General features: G+C 39.3%; 1 long non-coding RNA gene across 1 annotated transcript; it reads left to right on the top strand.

The window, feature by feature from the left end:
• The first annotated feature begins 4,190 nt into the window (after positions 1 to 4,190).
• On the top strand, positions 4,191 to 15,188 carry LOC138984402 (uncharacterized). Its single transcript, XR_011461667.1, has 4 exons — positions 4,191 to 4,340; positions 10,146 to 10,245; positions 11,200 to 11,693; positions 14,627 to 15,188. It is a non-coding gene; the product is annotated as an uncharacterized lncRNA (long non-coding RNA).
• The last annotated feature ends 247 nt before the right edge of the window (positions 15,189 to 15,435 follow it).

The following is a 15,435-nucleotide window of genomic DNA, read 5'->3' as shown; positions in this document are numbered from 1 at the left end:
GTGGTCCGAGGAAATGGTTGTCCCAGGAACTACATGAACATTATGAAAAGGCAAAAAGATCTGACACTGGAAGATGAGCCCCCAGGTCAGAAGGTGTCCAATATGTTACTGGGGATGAGTGGAGGGCAATGACTAATAGCTCCAGAAAGAATGAAGTAGCTGGGCAAAGGTGGAAATGACACTCAGTTGTGCATGTATCTGGTAGTGTGAGTAAAGTCCAATGCTGTAAAGAACAACATTGCATAGGGAACTGGAATGCTATATCTGTGAATCAAGGTAAATTGGATGCGATCAAGCAGGAGATGGCAAGAGTGAATATTGACTTCTTGGGAATTAGTGAACTATGGATGGGAATGGGTGAATTTAATTCAGATGACCATTTTATCTACTACTGTGGGCAAGAATCCCTGAGGAGAAATGGAGTAGCCTTCACAGCAACAAAAGAGCCTTGAAATGCAGTACTTGAGTGCAATCTCCAAAATGACAAAATGATCTCTGTTCGTTTCCAGGAAAATCCTTCAACATCACAGTAATCCAAGTTTGTGCCCCAGGCACTAATGCTAAAGAAGCTGAAGTTGAATGGTCCTATGAAGACCACGGTTCACATATTGCTGAAGCCTGGCTTGGAGAATTTTGAGCATTACTTTACTAGCATGTGAGATAAGCGCAATTGTGTGGTAGTTTGAGCATTCCGTGACATTGCCTTTCTTTGGGATTGGAATGAAAACTGATCTTTTCCAGTCCTGTGGCCACTGCTGAGTCTTCCAAATTTGCTGGCATATTGAGTGCAGCACTTTCACAGCATCGTCTTTCAGGATTTGAAATAGCTCAACTGGAATTCCATCACTTCCACTAGCTTGTTCATAGTGATGCTTTCTAAGGCCCACTTGACTTCACATTCCTGGATGCCTGGCTCTAGGTGAGTGATCACACCATCGTGATTATCTTGGTCTTGAAGATCTTTTTATACAGTTCTTCTGTGCATGCTTGCCACCTCTTCTTAATATCTTCTGCTTCTGTTAGGTCCATAGCATTTCTGTCCTTTATCGAGCCCATCTTTGCATGAAATGTTCCCTTGGTATCTCTAATTTTCTTGAAGAGATCTCTAGTCTTTCCCATTCTATTGTTTCCCTCTATTTCTTTGCATTGATCTCTGAGGAAGGCTTTTTTATCTCTTCTTGCTATTCTTTGGAACTCTGCATTCAGATGTTTATATCTTTCCTTTTCTCCTTTGCTTTTTGCTTCTCTTCTTTTCACAGCTATTTGTAAGGTCTCCTCAGATAGCCATTTTGCTTTTTTCCATTTCTTTTCCATGGGGATGGTCTTGATCCCTGTCTCCTGTACAATGTCACAAACCTCATTCCATATTTCATCGGGCACTCTATCTATCAGATCTAGGCCCTTTAATCTATTTCTCACTTCCACTGTATAATCATAAGGGATTTGATTTAGGTCATACCTGAATGGTCTAGTGGTTTTCCCTACTTTCTTCAAGTTAAGTCTGAATTTGGCAATAAGGATCTCATGATCTGAGCCACAGTCAGCTCCTGGTCTTGTTTTAGCTGACTGTATAGAGCTTCTCCATCTTTGGCTGCAAAGAATATAATCAATCTGATTTTGGTGTTGACCATCTGGTGATGTCCATGTGTAGAGTCTTCTCTTGTGTTGTTGGAAGAGGGTGTTTGCTATGATCAGTGCATTTTCTTGGCAAAACTCTATTAGTCTTTGCCCTGCTTCATTACGTATTCCAAGGCCAAATTTGTCTGTTCCTCCAGGTGTTTCTTGACTTCCTACTTTTGCATTCCAGTCCCCTATCATGAACAGGACATCTTTTTTGGGTGTAAGTTCTAAAAGGTCTTGTAGGTCTTCATAGAACCATTCAATTTCAGCTTCTTCAGTGTTACTGGTTGGGGCATAAACTTGGATTACTGTGATATTAAATGGTTTGCCTTTGAAACAAACAGAGATCATTCTGTCATTTTTGAGGTTGTATCCAAGTACTGCATTTCGGACTCTTTTGTTGACCATGATGGCTACTCCATTTCTTCTGAGGGATTCCTGCCCACAGTAGTAGATATAATGGTCATCGGAATTAAATTCACCCAAACAAGTCCATTTTAGTTCTCTGATTACTAGAATGTCAATGTTCACTCTTGCCATCTCCTGTTTGATCACTTCCAATTTGCCTTGATTCATGGACCTGACATTCCAGGTTCCTATGCAATATTGCTCTTTCAGCATCGGACCTTGCTTCTATCACCAGTCACATCCACAACTTGGTATTGTTTTTTCTTTGGCTGCATCCCTTCATTCTTCCTGGAGTTATTTCTCCACTGATCTTCAGTAGCATATTGGGCACCGACTGACCTGGGGAGTTCATCTTTCAGTATCCTATCATTTTGCCTTGGGATCTCAAGGAAAGAATACTGAAGAAAGGCAATGCCAAGGGATGCTCACTACCACACAATTGCACCCATCTCACACGCTAGTAAAGTAATGCTCAAAATTCTCCAAGTCAGGCTTTAGCAATACATGAATCGTGAACTTCCAGATGTTCAAGCTGGTTTTAGAAAAGGCAGAGGAACCAGAGATCAAATTGCCAACATCCGCTGGACCCTCGAAAAAGCAAGAGAGTTCCAGAAAAACATCTATCTGCTTTATTGACTATCGCAAAGCCTTTGACTATGTGGATCACAATAAACTGTGGAAAATTCTGAAAGAGATGGGAAGACCAGACCACCTGACCTGCCTCTTGAGAAACCTGTATGCAGGTCAGGAAGCAACAGTTAGAACTGGACACAGAACAACACACTGGTTCCAAATAGGAAAAGGAATACGTCAAGGCTGTATATTGTCACCCTGCTTATTTAACTTATATGCAGAGTACATCATGAGAAATGCTGGACTGGAAGAAGCACAAGCTGGAATCAAGATTGCCAGGAGAAATATCAATAACCTCAGATATGCAGATGACACCACCCTTTTGGCAGAATGTGAAGAGGAACTAAAAAGCCTCTTGATGAAAGTGAAAGTGCAGAGTGAAAAAGTTGGCTTAAATCTCAACATTCAGAAGACGAAGATCATGGGATCTGGTCCCATCACTTCATGGGAAATAAATGGGGAAACAGTGGAAACAGTGTCAGACTTTATTTTTCTGGGCTCCAAAATCACTGCAGATGGTGACTGCAGCCATGAAATTAAAAGATGCTTACTCCTTGGAAGAAAAGTTATGACCAACTTAGATAACAAATTGAAAAGCAGAGACATTACTTAGCCAACAAAGGTCCATCTAGTCAAGGCTATGGTTTTTCCAGTGGTCATGTATGGATGTGAGAGTTGGACTGTGAAGAAAGCTAAGTGCTGAAGAATTGATGCTTTTGAACTGTGGTGTTAGAGAAGACTCTTAAGAGTCCCTTGGACTGCAAGGAGATCCAACCAGTCCATTCTGAAGGAGATCAGCCCTGGGATTTCTTTGGAAGGAATGATGCTAAAGCTGAAACTCCAGTACTTTGGCCACCTCATGCAAAGAGCTGACTCATTGGAAAAGACTCTGATGCTGGGAGGGATTGGGGGCAGGAGGAGAAGGGGACGACAGAGGATGAGATGGCTGGATGGCATCACTGACTCGATGGACGTGAGTCTGGGTGAACTCAGGGAGTTGATGATGGACAGGGAGGCCTGGCATGCTGCAATTCATGGGGTCGCAAAGAGTCAGACACAACTGAGTGACTGAACTGAACTGAACTAAGAAGGGTGTCAGTGGAACCCCTATTTATAGCCAGTTAATCAGAAGCATAGGTGACAACCCAGACTTCTCACTGGCTAGCTAAAGGGAAGTGGGGGTCATTCTTTTAGGATGAACTTCGTTTATTTTTAATTTATTTATTTTTAACTGAAGGATAACTGCTTTACAGAATTTTGCTGTTTTCTGTCAGACCTCAACATGTATCAGTCATAGGCTAGGACTGAGTTCTTAACCTGTGGGATCTGATGCTATCTCCAGATATGCAGTATCAGTATTGTATTAAATTGTAGGACACCAGGTGGGTGTCAAAAAATTACTTCCTTACCCCTAGACTGGGTGCAGAATTGGAGAATACAAAGAGAACTAATAAACTATCCATAATTTCAGTCCTTTTCAATATAGGGGACTGAATGCAAAAGTAGGAAGTCAAGAGGAGGAGCTAAGATGGCGGAGGAGTAGGACAGGGAGAACACTTTCTCCCCGACAAATTCATCAAAAGAACATTTAAACACCTAGTCAATTCCACAAAACAACTTCTGAATGCCGGCAGAGGACATCAGGCACCCAGAAAAGCAACCCAACTCTTCGAAAGGAGGTAGGAAAAAATATAAAAGACCAAAAAAGAGACAAAAGAAGGAGGGAGGGAGTTCTGTCCCAGGAAGGGAGTCTTAAAAAGAGAGAAGTTTCCAAACACCAGGAAACCTTCTCACTGCCGAATCTGTGCCGAGCCTTGGAAGCACAGAGGGCAACATAACAGGGAGGAAAAATAAATAAACAATTAAAACCCGCAGATTGCGAGCCCTACGGTAACTCCCCCAGCGGAGAAGCAGCACAGACGCCTGCACCCGCCACTAGCAAGCGGGGGCTGGGCAGGGAGGCACGGCGCCGGCTGCATCGCTTAGAGTAAGGATCTGGCCTGAATACCCTGAGCACTATCTGAGCAAAATAATTTGGGCTAGCAAACCAGACTGTGGGATATCTACCACGCAAAAAGCCAGCCCTAACCTAAGACACAGCCAGGCCCGCACACGGAACAAAGGGCTGAACAGAGATAGCCAGCTACAGACCATCCCCATCTGGAGACAGGCAGCCAGAGCCAGAAGCCGGCAATCGCAGCCCCAGAGAGACATTATCTATAAAACTGTAAGGAGGCTTTTTTGCTAACTAAGACTTCTTGGGGCTCTGGACGGTCAACATCCGCCTGAGAAGGTACTCTGGTTGTACACCCAAATAACCGAGGGGTGGGGAGGCGATAAGTTGCAGCAATTGTGCTTGCCAAACACCTCATCACCTGAGCTGCTCGGACCTGGGAAGGGCACAAAACGCAGGCCCAACTGAGTCTGTGCCTCTGAGGACTACCCAAGTGCCTGAACCTGAGTAGCTTGGACCCGGGAGGTGCAAGCAGCCCAGGGCCAGCCACGGATGGTTCCCAGCAGAGCAACCTAGAGCCTGAGCAGTGTGGGCAGGGAGGCTACACGCGCCGTGAGCGGGGGCAGACCCAGTGTGGCTGCAGCACTGCGAGCACACGCCAGTGTTACTTGTTTGCAGCGTCCCTCCCTCCCCACAGCGGGACTAAACAAGTGAGCCTAAAAAAAAAAAAAAAAAAAAAGTGTCCACCACCGTCCCCTTTGTGTCAGGGCGGAAACCAGACACTGAAGAGACCAGCAAACAGAAGAAGCTATAACAGAGGGAACCGCCTTGGAAGCTACAGACAATAGATTAAAACCCTGTGGTTACTACCAACTACATAGGAAGGGGCCTATAGATCTTGAGAAATATAAATCGGACCAAGGAACTAGCCGAAAATGAACTGACCCCACAATATTCACAACAAAACCAGAGAAAGTCCTAGATATATTTTTACGATCATTCTCTTTTATTTTTTTATTTTTAAAAATTTTAAGTCTTCTATTATTCCTTTAATTTTCACTTTTATAATCTACTATTACTTTGCAAAAAAAAAAAAAAAAAAAGACCCTATTTTTTTTTAAAGCAAACTTCATATATATATTTTTTATAATTTTTGTGACCTTGTTTTTTTTTTTTTCCTTCTTTTCTTTAACATTGTATTTTTGAAATTCCAATCTCTACTCTAGATTTTTAATTTTAGCTTTTTGGTATTTGTTATCAATTTTGTACCTATTTTTTAAAATAATTTTTGTGACTTTTTTTTCCCTCTCTCTTTCTCTTCTTCTTTTATATAACATTGCATATCTAAAATTCCAAACTCTACTCTAGATTTTTAATTTATGCTTTTTGGTATTTGTTATCAATTTTTACCTATATTTTCTTTCTAATTTTTGCAACTTTGTTTGTTTGCTTTTCTCTTTCTTTTTTATTCTTTTTTTTTTTTTTTAACATTGTATTTTTTGAAATTCCAAACTCTACTCTAGATTTTTAACTTTTGCTTTTTGGGATTTGTTATCAATTTTGTACCTATATTTTCTTTATAATTTTTGCAACTTTGTTTGTTTGCTCTTCTCTCTTTCTTTTTCTTATCCTTTTTTTTTAACATTGTATTTTTGAAATTCCAAACTCTACTCTAGATTTTTAACTTTTGCTTTTGGTATTTGTTATCAATTTTGTACCTATATTTTCTTTATAATTTTTGCAACATTGTTTGTTTTTGCTTTTTGTTTTTTTCCCTTTCTTTTCCTTCTTCTTTTCTTTAACATTGTATTTTTGAAATTCCAAACTCTACTATAGATTTTTAATTTTTGCTTTTATGTATTTGTTACCAAATTTGTACCTTTAAGAACCCAATCTTCAGTACCCATTTTTCACTAGGGAACGGGATTACTGGCTTGACTGCTCTCTCTCCCTTTGGACTCTCCTTTTTCTCCACCAGGTCGCCTGTGTCTCCTCCCTAACCCCTCTCTACTCTACCCAACTCTGTGAATTTCTGTGTGTTCCAGACGGTGGAGAACACTTAAGGAACTGATTACTGGCTGGATCTGTCTCCCTCCTTTTCATTTCCCCCTTTTATCCTCCTGGCCACCTCTGTCTCCTTCCTCCTTCTTCTCTTCTCTGTATAACCCCATGAACATCTCTGAGTGGTCCAGTTGTGGAGTGCACATAAGAAAGTTGAAGTATTTCAAATCCTAAAAGATGATGCTGTGAAAGTGCTGTACTAAATATGCCAGCAAATTTGGAAAACTCAGCAGTGGCCACTGGACTGGAAAAGGTCAGTTTTCATTCCAATCCCAAAGAAAGGAAATGCCAAAGAGTGCTCAAACTACCACATAATTGCACTCATCTCCCACGCTGGCAAAGTAATGCTCAAAATTCTTCAAGCCAGACTTCAAAATACATGAACCATGAACTTCCAGATGAATGAAGAAAAGGCAGAGGAACCAGATATCCAATTGCCAACATCTGCTGGATCAATGAAAAAGCAAGAGAGTTCCAGAAAAACATCTACTTCTGTTTTATTGACTGTGCCAAAGCCTTTGACTGTGTGGATCACAACAAACTCTGGAAAATTCTTAAAGAAATGGGAATACCACACCACCTGACTTGCCTCCTGAGATATCTTTATGCAGATCAAGAAGCAATAGTTAGAACTGGTCATGGAACAACAGACTGGTTCCAAATCAGGAAAGGAATACATCAGGGCTGTATATTGTCAACCTGTTTATTTAACTTCTATGCGGAGTACATCATGAGAAACGCTGGACTGGATGAAGCACATGCTGGAATCAATATTGCTGGGAGAAATATCAATAACCTCAGATATGCAGATGACACCACCCTTATGGCAGAAAGCAAAGAACAAATAAAGAGCCCCTTTCTGAAAGTGGAAGAGGAGAGGGAAAAATTTAGCTTAAATCTCAACATTCAGAAGACTAAGATCATGGCATCTGGTCCCATCACTTCATGGCAAATAGATGGAGAAACAATGGAAACAGTGTCTGGCTTTATTTTTTTGGTCTCCAAAATCACTGCAGATGGTGACTGCAGCCATGAAATTAAAAGACACTTGCTCCTTGAAAGAAAAATTATGACCAACCTAGACAGCATATTCAAAAGCAGAGACATTACTTTGCCAACAAAGTTTCCTCTAGTCAAAGCTGTGGTTTTTCCAGTAGTCATGTACGGATATGGAGTTGGATTATGAAGAAAACTGAGTGCAAAAGAATTGATGTTTTTGAACTGTGGTGTTGGAGAAGACTCTTGAGAGTCTCTTGGACTGCAAAGAGATCCAACCAGTCCATCCTAAAGGAAATCAGTCCTGAATATTATTTCGAAGGACTGATGCTGAAACTCTAGTACTTTGGCCACCTGATACAAAGAACTGACTCATTTGAAAAGACCCTGATGCTGGGAAAGATTGAATGCAGGAGGAGAAAGGGATGACAGAGGATAAGAGGGTTGGGTGGCATCACCAACTCAATGGACTTGAGTTTGAGTAAGTTCTGGGAGTTTTTGATGGACAGGGAAGCCTGGCGTGCTGCAGTCCATGAGATCACAAAGAGTTGGACACGACTAAGTGACTGAACTGAACTGAATTTCAGTAGTTGGGGATGTTGATTGTTAAGATTATACATAATATCATGATGCTATCTCTTTTAATTAAAAAGTATACTTAGTAATGCAACTATATCATATTTGTATTTTCTGTTTCAAAAATATCTCCATTACAGGTAATGTAACTTCCCCTACCCTATGTCTCATTCCATAGCTTCAGGGAATATGACTATTAATATTATGGTCTGTATGCTTCCATTCTTTTTCTATATATTTATACACACATACTCATAAACACACATATTTATAAATCATTGTTTTATATGATTTTAAAAAATGTATGATATTGTACTTATTGAATCCTAATAACTTTTTAAATTTAGAAGCACTTCTTTATGGTTTTGCCATATTGGTTCAAATGAATCCTTTCCTATGCTTGGCTTCTGAATAATATTTTATACCATGCATCTTTTTTCTATTTAACCACATTGATGTTAATTATTATTAAGATTGCTCCTAGTAATTTTTTTTCTAAAGGTTTAGAAAAGCAAAATCATAAAGTTGATCTGTCCTATGAAAATGGGGTAGTTGCTCAGTAGTGTCTGAATTTGTCACTCCACGGACTGTAGCCCACCAGGCTCCTCTGTTCATAGACTTCTCCAGGCAAGAATAATGGAGTGGGTTACCATTTCCTTCTCCAGGGGATCTTCCTGACCTAGGGTTCAAACCCATGTCTCCGGCATTGCAGGAGATTCTTTACTGTCTGAGCCATCATGGCTAAAAATTCTAATGTTTTTCCACTTAAAAATTAACTTGCTATTCAGTTTCTTAAAATGTCCTACTTTCCTAATAACTAGGATGCTAAGTTGCTTCAGTCGTGTCCGACTCTGTGTGACCCCATAGACAGCAGCCCACCAGGCTCCCCCGTCCCTGGGATTCTCCAGGCAAGAACACCGGAGTGGGTTGCCATTTCCTTCTCCAGTGCATGAGAGTGAAAAGTGAAAGTGAAGTCGTTCAGTCGTGTCCAACTCTTAGCGACCCCATGGACTGCAGCCTACCAGGCTCCTCCGTCCATGGGATTTTCCGGGCAAGAGTACTGGAGTGGGTAGCAGACATGTCCCAGTGCAGGATTTTCAAGTAAACATTGAGATGAAGCCCACAGCCAATAGTAACAACATGAAGGGTCTTCATGCTACTCACCCCAAATCTAACAAAACACTTAGCATCTGAACATTCCAGAGCTCATGGGAGGAGGGAGAACAAGTTATATTGAGGCTTGCAGAGCAGGTATCTGCCTTGCTTCCTCAATCTGTGGGAACTGCAATGGAGTTGGAAGAGAATGAGGTACTATTTGAGTATCCTGAGAAATGTTGGCCCTGCCTATACTTCACGCAGGACGCAGAAGTAAGAAGTGCTGATCTTTAAGGCACAGAAATTTCATCCACTTTAAAAACAACCATAGCAACTTTCCAGCTTTAAAGAATCCATTCTCCCAAAAGTCATTATTTTTATACTTTGAAAAGATGTTATATATTAAATATATATGTCTTATATGTTTATGTTATATAAACACTACCTTCTTTTTCTGGATTTTTTTCCTGCATTTTTCTTGAAATTTGCTTATTTTAACACTCATAAAGGCAATCAGCTTGCCAATAATTCTGTGCCATTACAAGAAAATTCAATATTAAGCCATGTGAATGACAAATGACCAACATAAATATTTTTAAGTAAACTCATATAAATTTGATTTCCTAAGCCCTGGGACAAATTTCACATGATTCAGTTCATATAAAAACCCACTAAATAAGATTCTAGCACATTTCCACATCTACAGAATGAAATTATCTGCTGTTTCTGTCAGGGTTTGGTTAGGAAAATAAAAGCAAGGACATGTATTCCAGAAATAAAGACATTAATTTGGGAATCATAGGTTCACCCAGTTGGCAACAGCTGAGGAGTGATGAACATAGAAGCTTCTAATGAATATCTCCGCCTCAAATCCTGAAGAGTGTGGTTCTCAAGAACTCAAAGTAAGTGCAGTTTTTACAGATCTTTGCTAAGCTCTCACCATCTACCTCAGTCTGTGGCAGCTGTCTCTTCTCAAAAGCCTGCCAGGAAGTTCATTTCAATTCAACTGTCCCTAAGGAATAGATTTGTCTTTCCCTTGTAAATCACTCGTGAATGTTGTCCAATGTCAAACTCTAACCTGAAACCATATGTGAATGGGGATTTTGCGAAATTAAGCTCTGTGTTCTTTTCTGTGAAGCAAAGGAGACCAGAAAAGGGAATAAATTGATGACAGACAGCCCAGCAGTCTCCACCATTTCAAATCTGTATTTATAGGCGAGCTGTTGACACACAGTTCACTTCTGAATGAAGAGGATAACAGCACTGTGCCTGTCTGATGTGACGTATTTGCTTTTTGTACAGTCACACACACGCTGATATTTTCCCTAAAAGAGGTAACATTTTTCTCTCTTTGCCTAGTAACAACAGTTTATATACTGAAACTTAAATGCTGGATTATAGAGTTGAATGTTATTTACACAAGTTGTATCTATGGGAAATGGAAGAAAAAATATTTAATGTAGATAAATATCAAAGCAAGGAAGAAAAATATGCACAGTTACTATCGTCCACAGCCTGAAACTGTATATGTGGCTGGAGTTAGGAGCCATAAATTCCTTTTCCCAGTTTCAACTCAATGTTTGCTTTGCCCTCATCCAGAACCTAAACTGGACATAACTATTTATCTGGAAAAAAGGTGAAAATATGCACTCCGAAGGAGGCTGTCATTATTGGGTATTTTTATTTTGGCTTGTTATAGTTTTTACTCACAGGTGAGTACCAAGCCCAGAAAATCCATCAGGTCCAGACATCCTCCTTCCTGTCCATTGTGTAGTAGCCACATTATTGCCTATTTATAGGCAATCAATTATCTAGTTTTTCAGATAGAATCAATTATCTAACTTTTTCTCTTCCAGTGGTATCAACATGGGGTTTCCCCAGTGGTTCAGAAGTAAAAAGTCCCCCAGCAACACAGGAGACAGAGGAGACCTGGGTCTGATCCCTGGATTGGGAAGATCCTCCAGAGGAGGACTTGGCAACCTACTCCAGTATTCTTGCCTGGAAAATCCCATGGATAGAGGAGCCTGGCAGGTTATGGTCCATGGGTTTACAAAGGGTCAGACATGACTGAAGCAACTGAGCACACATGCACAAATTATCTATTAATAGCTTTTTCCCTTTGAGTGGTACCATATATTAACTGGAACTATCTGGAAACAAGGCCCAAGTGTTTCTTCTTATCTAAATCCTTCTTTATCTCCCTGAAGAAGCATCTCTCAATAAGTACTCTGCTCACAGAGTACCTTCTCTCTGCCCACTGCTGCCTTGGTGCCCTGCTGTGGCAAAGACTTGATAAAGCTCACAGCTGACTACGCCAAAATGGAAAAGAAGGAATAAAGCTGTGCTGTGGGTAAATATTCACATTTAAATATTGGCTTGATTTTCAGTTTTTTGTTTGTTTCTGACCTCATTTGGCTGACCACAACTCCTCTTAGCTTCTTTTGCAGGTTTTTCCATTCTTGAGTATCCTTATTTTAACCTTTATTTAAAACCACTTATAAGACAAATTCTCTTTCATTCATGAAGAACAATGGGTTCCTCCACCATGAATCACAAGAACTTTTCATCCTTTTAGTAAGTTTTTCTATACCACACCACCCATCTCAAGTTCTTTTTCCCTCAAAGTGTCAAGATTGTGGTGCGCCCCTCATCTGGACAAATATATGCCTGCCCCACAATTCTTATCCTTATTGCATTCTTTCACTACCTTGATTGGCTATATATGCATTATTATTAGCTTTCAACATCCTTTTACAAAGATAGGAGGAGCACACAGAGTCTGCAAGACTGCCCTCACTTCTGGTACCAACTGCAAGTTCAGGGGTGGAGAGTTCCCAAGTTACCCTCAGGGTTGGTAATTCACTAGAAGGACTTAGAACTTACTGACAGCTGTTATATTCAAAGTTATGGATTATCACTGGAAAAGGATATGATCAAAATCTGCCAAGGGAGGAAAGCAAAAAGGCAGAACCCAGGAAAGTGTCAACCATGAAGCTTCCATTGTCCTCTGCCTGTGGAGAAGAGTCTCATCTGTATATTTCAAGGCATGTGGAACATTGCTGACCAGGAAAGTCTATCTGAGCCTTGAGGTCCAAAGATTTTTATTGGGGCTGTATGGTCAAATGCCTATATGGCAACCTCAGTCTGCAACACCTCTGGAGGTCAGACTGAGAATGCATGACTTAAAGTCCTATCTTAAACCACATTGTTAGACTAAATAATGTCCCTTGGCCAACAAAGACAATCCTATAAAGACAGGACATTTCAAGTGCTTAGAGAGCATCTCTCAGAAGCCTAGGGGAAAAGCCAGCCATCTCTTTGGATACTATTATTTACTCCACATTTATCTAATTTTTTGTTCCTCTCAGTCAGGAAACACATCCAAACTTGCCCATCCTAAAAATATTTTTCCAACATTTCCCTCTAACAAATCACTTCACTTTTTTATTCAAACTTCTTCAAGTCTCCACTTACTCATCTGCCACTCGCTTCTCAGAGCACTCTATTTTTGCTCTGTATCTTTCCTGTCATTATCCTATCCCTTCAATATTGTTTGCAGTGAACTTTAAAAATGACAGATCTCAGGAAGTCTCTTCAAATTTAATCTGGTTTATATTCCGCCATTAACAATTGCTTGCCCATCTTGAAAATGACACTGTTTTATATATCCACACATATCCTCTATCTTCAAAACACTCTTCAAAATAAAAATGACATTATATTTATTCTCAATGTTTTTCAGCCTCTGTCAGTTTTACTTGAACCACTAAGGCTTTAACATTTTCTCCCTCAATTTACATCAGCATGTTACAAATACATACTGGTTTAAATCATAAATATGTTTATAATGGGCTTGTGTATCCCATTATGCTAGAAATATATTGTCATATTTATCATTTTTTTTTGTTTGTTTTTTACCCAGTGTTTACTACAGAGTAGGAGACATACAATGCTCAATAAATATTTGCTGACTCCACTGCTCAGGGAAACTTCAAAGAAAAATTGAATCCTAAGCAGTGTCTCTAGAAATGAGCTGAACACAAAGCAGATAGTTAGTTCAATGTATATTGGTAGTGTTATTTTCTGATGGCAAGGAAAGAAGTGACAGATCACACTAGGTTATATAAAAAGAGAGAGTGGCAGGCTTGAAGCTAACTGGTTCTATCCTAATCTGGATATAGATCTTATTACGCAAAGTGTTTATATATAAACTATAAAATATATTACATACCAGGAAATTTGAATGAAATTTATCATTCAAAGAGAATTGGGAATCAAAGATACTTAAAACTTGGTCCCCTTGAGTATGCACTAGAGTAGGAGATACAGAGCTTCGAGGAGGCTAAAATTCTGTTTTTTTTTTCCCCCTTTAGACAATTTCAAAATGAAAAGATTAGCTGATACTAGAGTAAGTGACTTAGGTGACACTTTGGCAACATTGAGGTTTTAAGACTGACTCATAAAATTAGATTTAATGAATCGAGTAATTACTTACTAATTTGTCTAAAGTGAAAAATCATAGGCTTCCCTCAGAGTAGGCTTCTCTGGAAAACATTTACAGAATAGAGTAACAGAGTAGGTGATCTGTTTCTTGAAGGTCTCCAGGAAAAATGAGAAGGCAGCATCGTTACCCATGTTTGGTCATGCTCTGAAACACACTAGTCAACTGACTCCCCTTCTCTGGAGGCATTTGTGTGAATACATTTAGAAGGGTCAAGAGTTTTACTCTTTGGGTGTTTCTTCACCTGGCAGGAAAATCAGGCATCAGAACTTGACATTTGCATCTAATGGTAGGTATATGATAGTAGTAATAACTAATGCTTATTGAGAATGAGTTTTGGAAGTACATTTATTGTTATTAGTACTGTCATTATGTCTATTTATAATGATGAGAAAATCAATACTCAGAGACTTTCAGCCACTAGAATATGGCAGAGTTAAGATTCTAACCTAGTCACACTACATCCTTAAACTTTATACTACACAGTTTCTAGTTATTGGACTATAAGGTTGGCCTTGATACTTTCCATAAAAAAAGTTGACAAGCATCCTGACTACAGTCTTATCTGTGAGGCATTATGCTGGTACCACATGCCTGTACTGTCATCGCCGTAAGAGTCATTATATGACCCAATCGCAGCTAAACTATAAACAAGCCAGCAGTCTCTGAGGGGAAAGCTCTGAACACAGAAGATAAGTCATTACAATGGAACAAAAATGATAATATGATACTGTGATAGGAGTGTTTGGATATAATGCAGTGGGTCTGTTCTTGTTTTGTAGAAACAAGTCTGCAAGAAAAACAGAAAGAAGAGACACTTCACAGCATTAGGTGGAAATTTAAAACTCCTCTGCTGCTTTTAAAAAAGCAAGAGAATCTGCTCATCAGAGATCTTCAGTAATTTGAATAACCTCAGCGTTTCTTCCTGTTGTGAGCATCTGTCCTAAAGTCCATTTGCTTCAGAAAACACTGGTATTTGTTTGTTTTGGCATCTTGGAGAAAAATCAAATATCTAAGACCTGGTCGCCTTATTTTCATGTGTTTTTCTTTAAATCAGACCCTCAATTGCTTTAGAAAACACAGCAAGAAGTTTGATATGATATCATGGGAGTTCAGGAAAGAAGCAGGAAAAGAGAATTACCTAATAAAAATTAACTATTGCCTATTTTCAATACCATAATAAACAATCCACCAGCAACCAAGAGCTTTGACAAGCAGGCGTTTTCTATTTCTACATATGTTTATTAATGCTAAACAAATGGAATAATCCAAGAGTATTAAATAAAATAGCCAGCATTCACTGAGAGCTTTTTCAGTGTTGGGAATTGTACTCTGTCTTTAAGCATATTATTTAATCTCAAAGCAACCCTATGAGGTGGTTACTATTAATATAAAAATTCCTACTTTATAAATGATAAAAAAGCACTACAAAAAGAGTAGTAAAGCAGGATTTACACAACTAACAAGTATCGAAGTTGAAATTCAATCCAGGCAATCTAATTCCAGAGCAAACTTATAATTCATAGGCTATATTATTTTTAATGTAGAGGAATTGATAATATTTGTCCCACTAAGATATTTATACAAAGAC

Source organism: Bos mutus, chromosome 21 (genome assembly GCF_027580195.1).
Source record: "Bos mutus isolate GX-2022 chromosome 21, NWIPB_WYAK_1.1, whole genome shotgun sequence".
Lineage (NCBI taxonomy): Eukaryota > Metazoa > Chordata > Mammalia > Artiodactyla > Bovidae > Bos > Bos mutus.
This window is presented reverse-complemented; position numbering and strand designations above follow the sequence as displayed.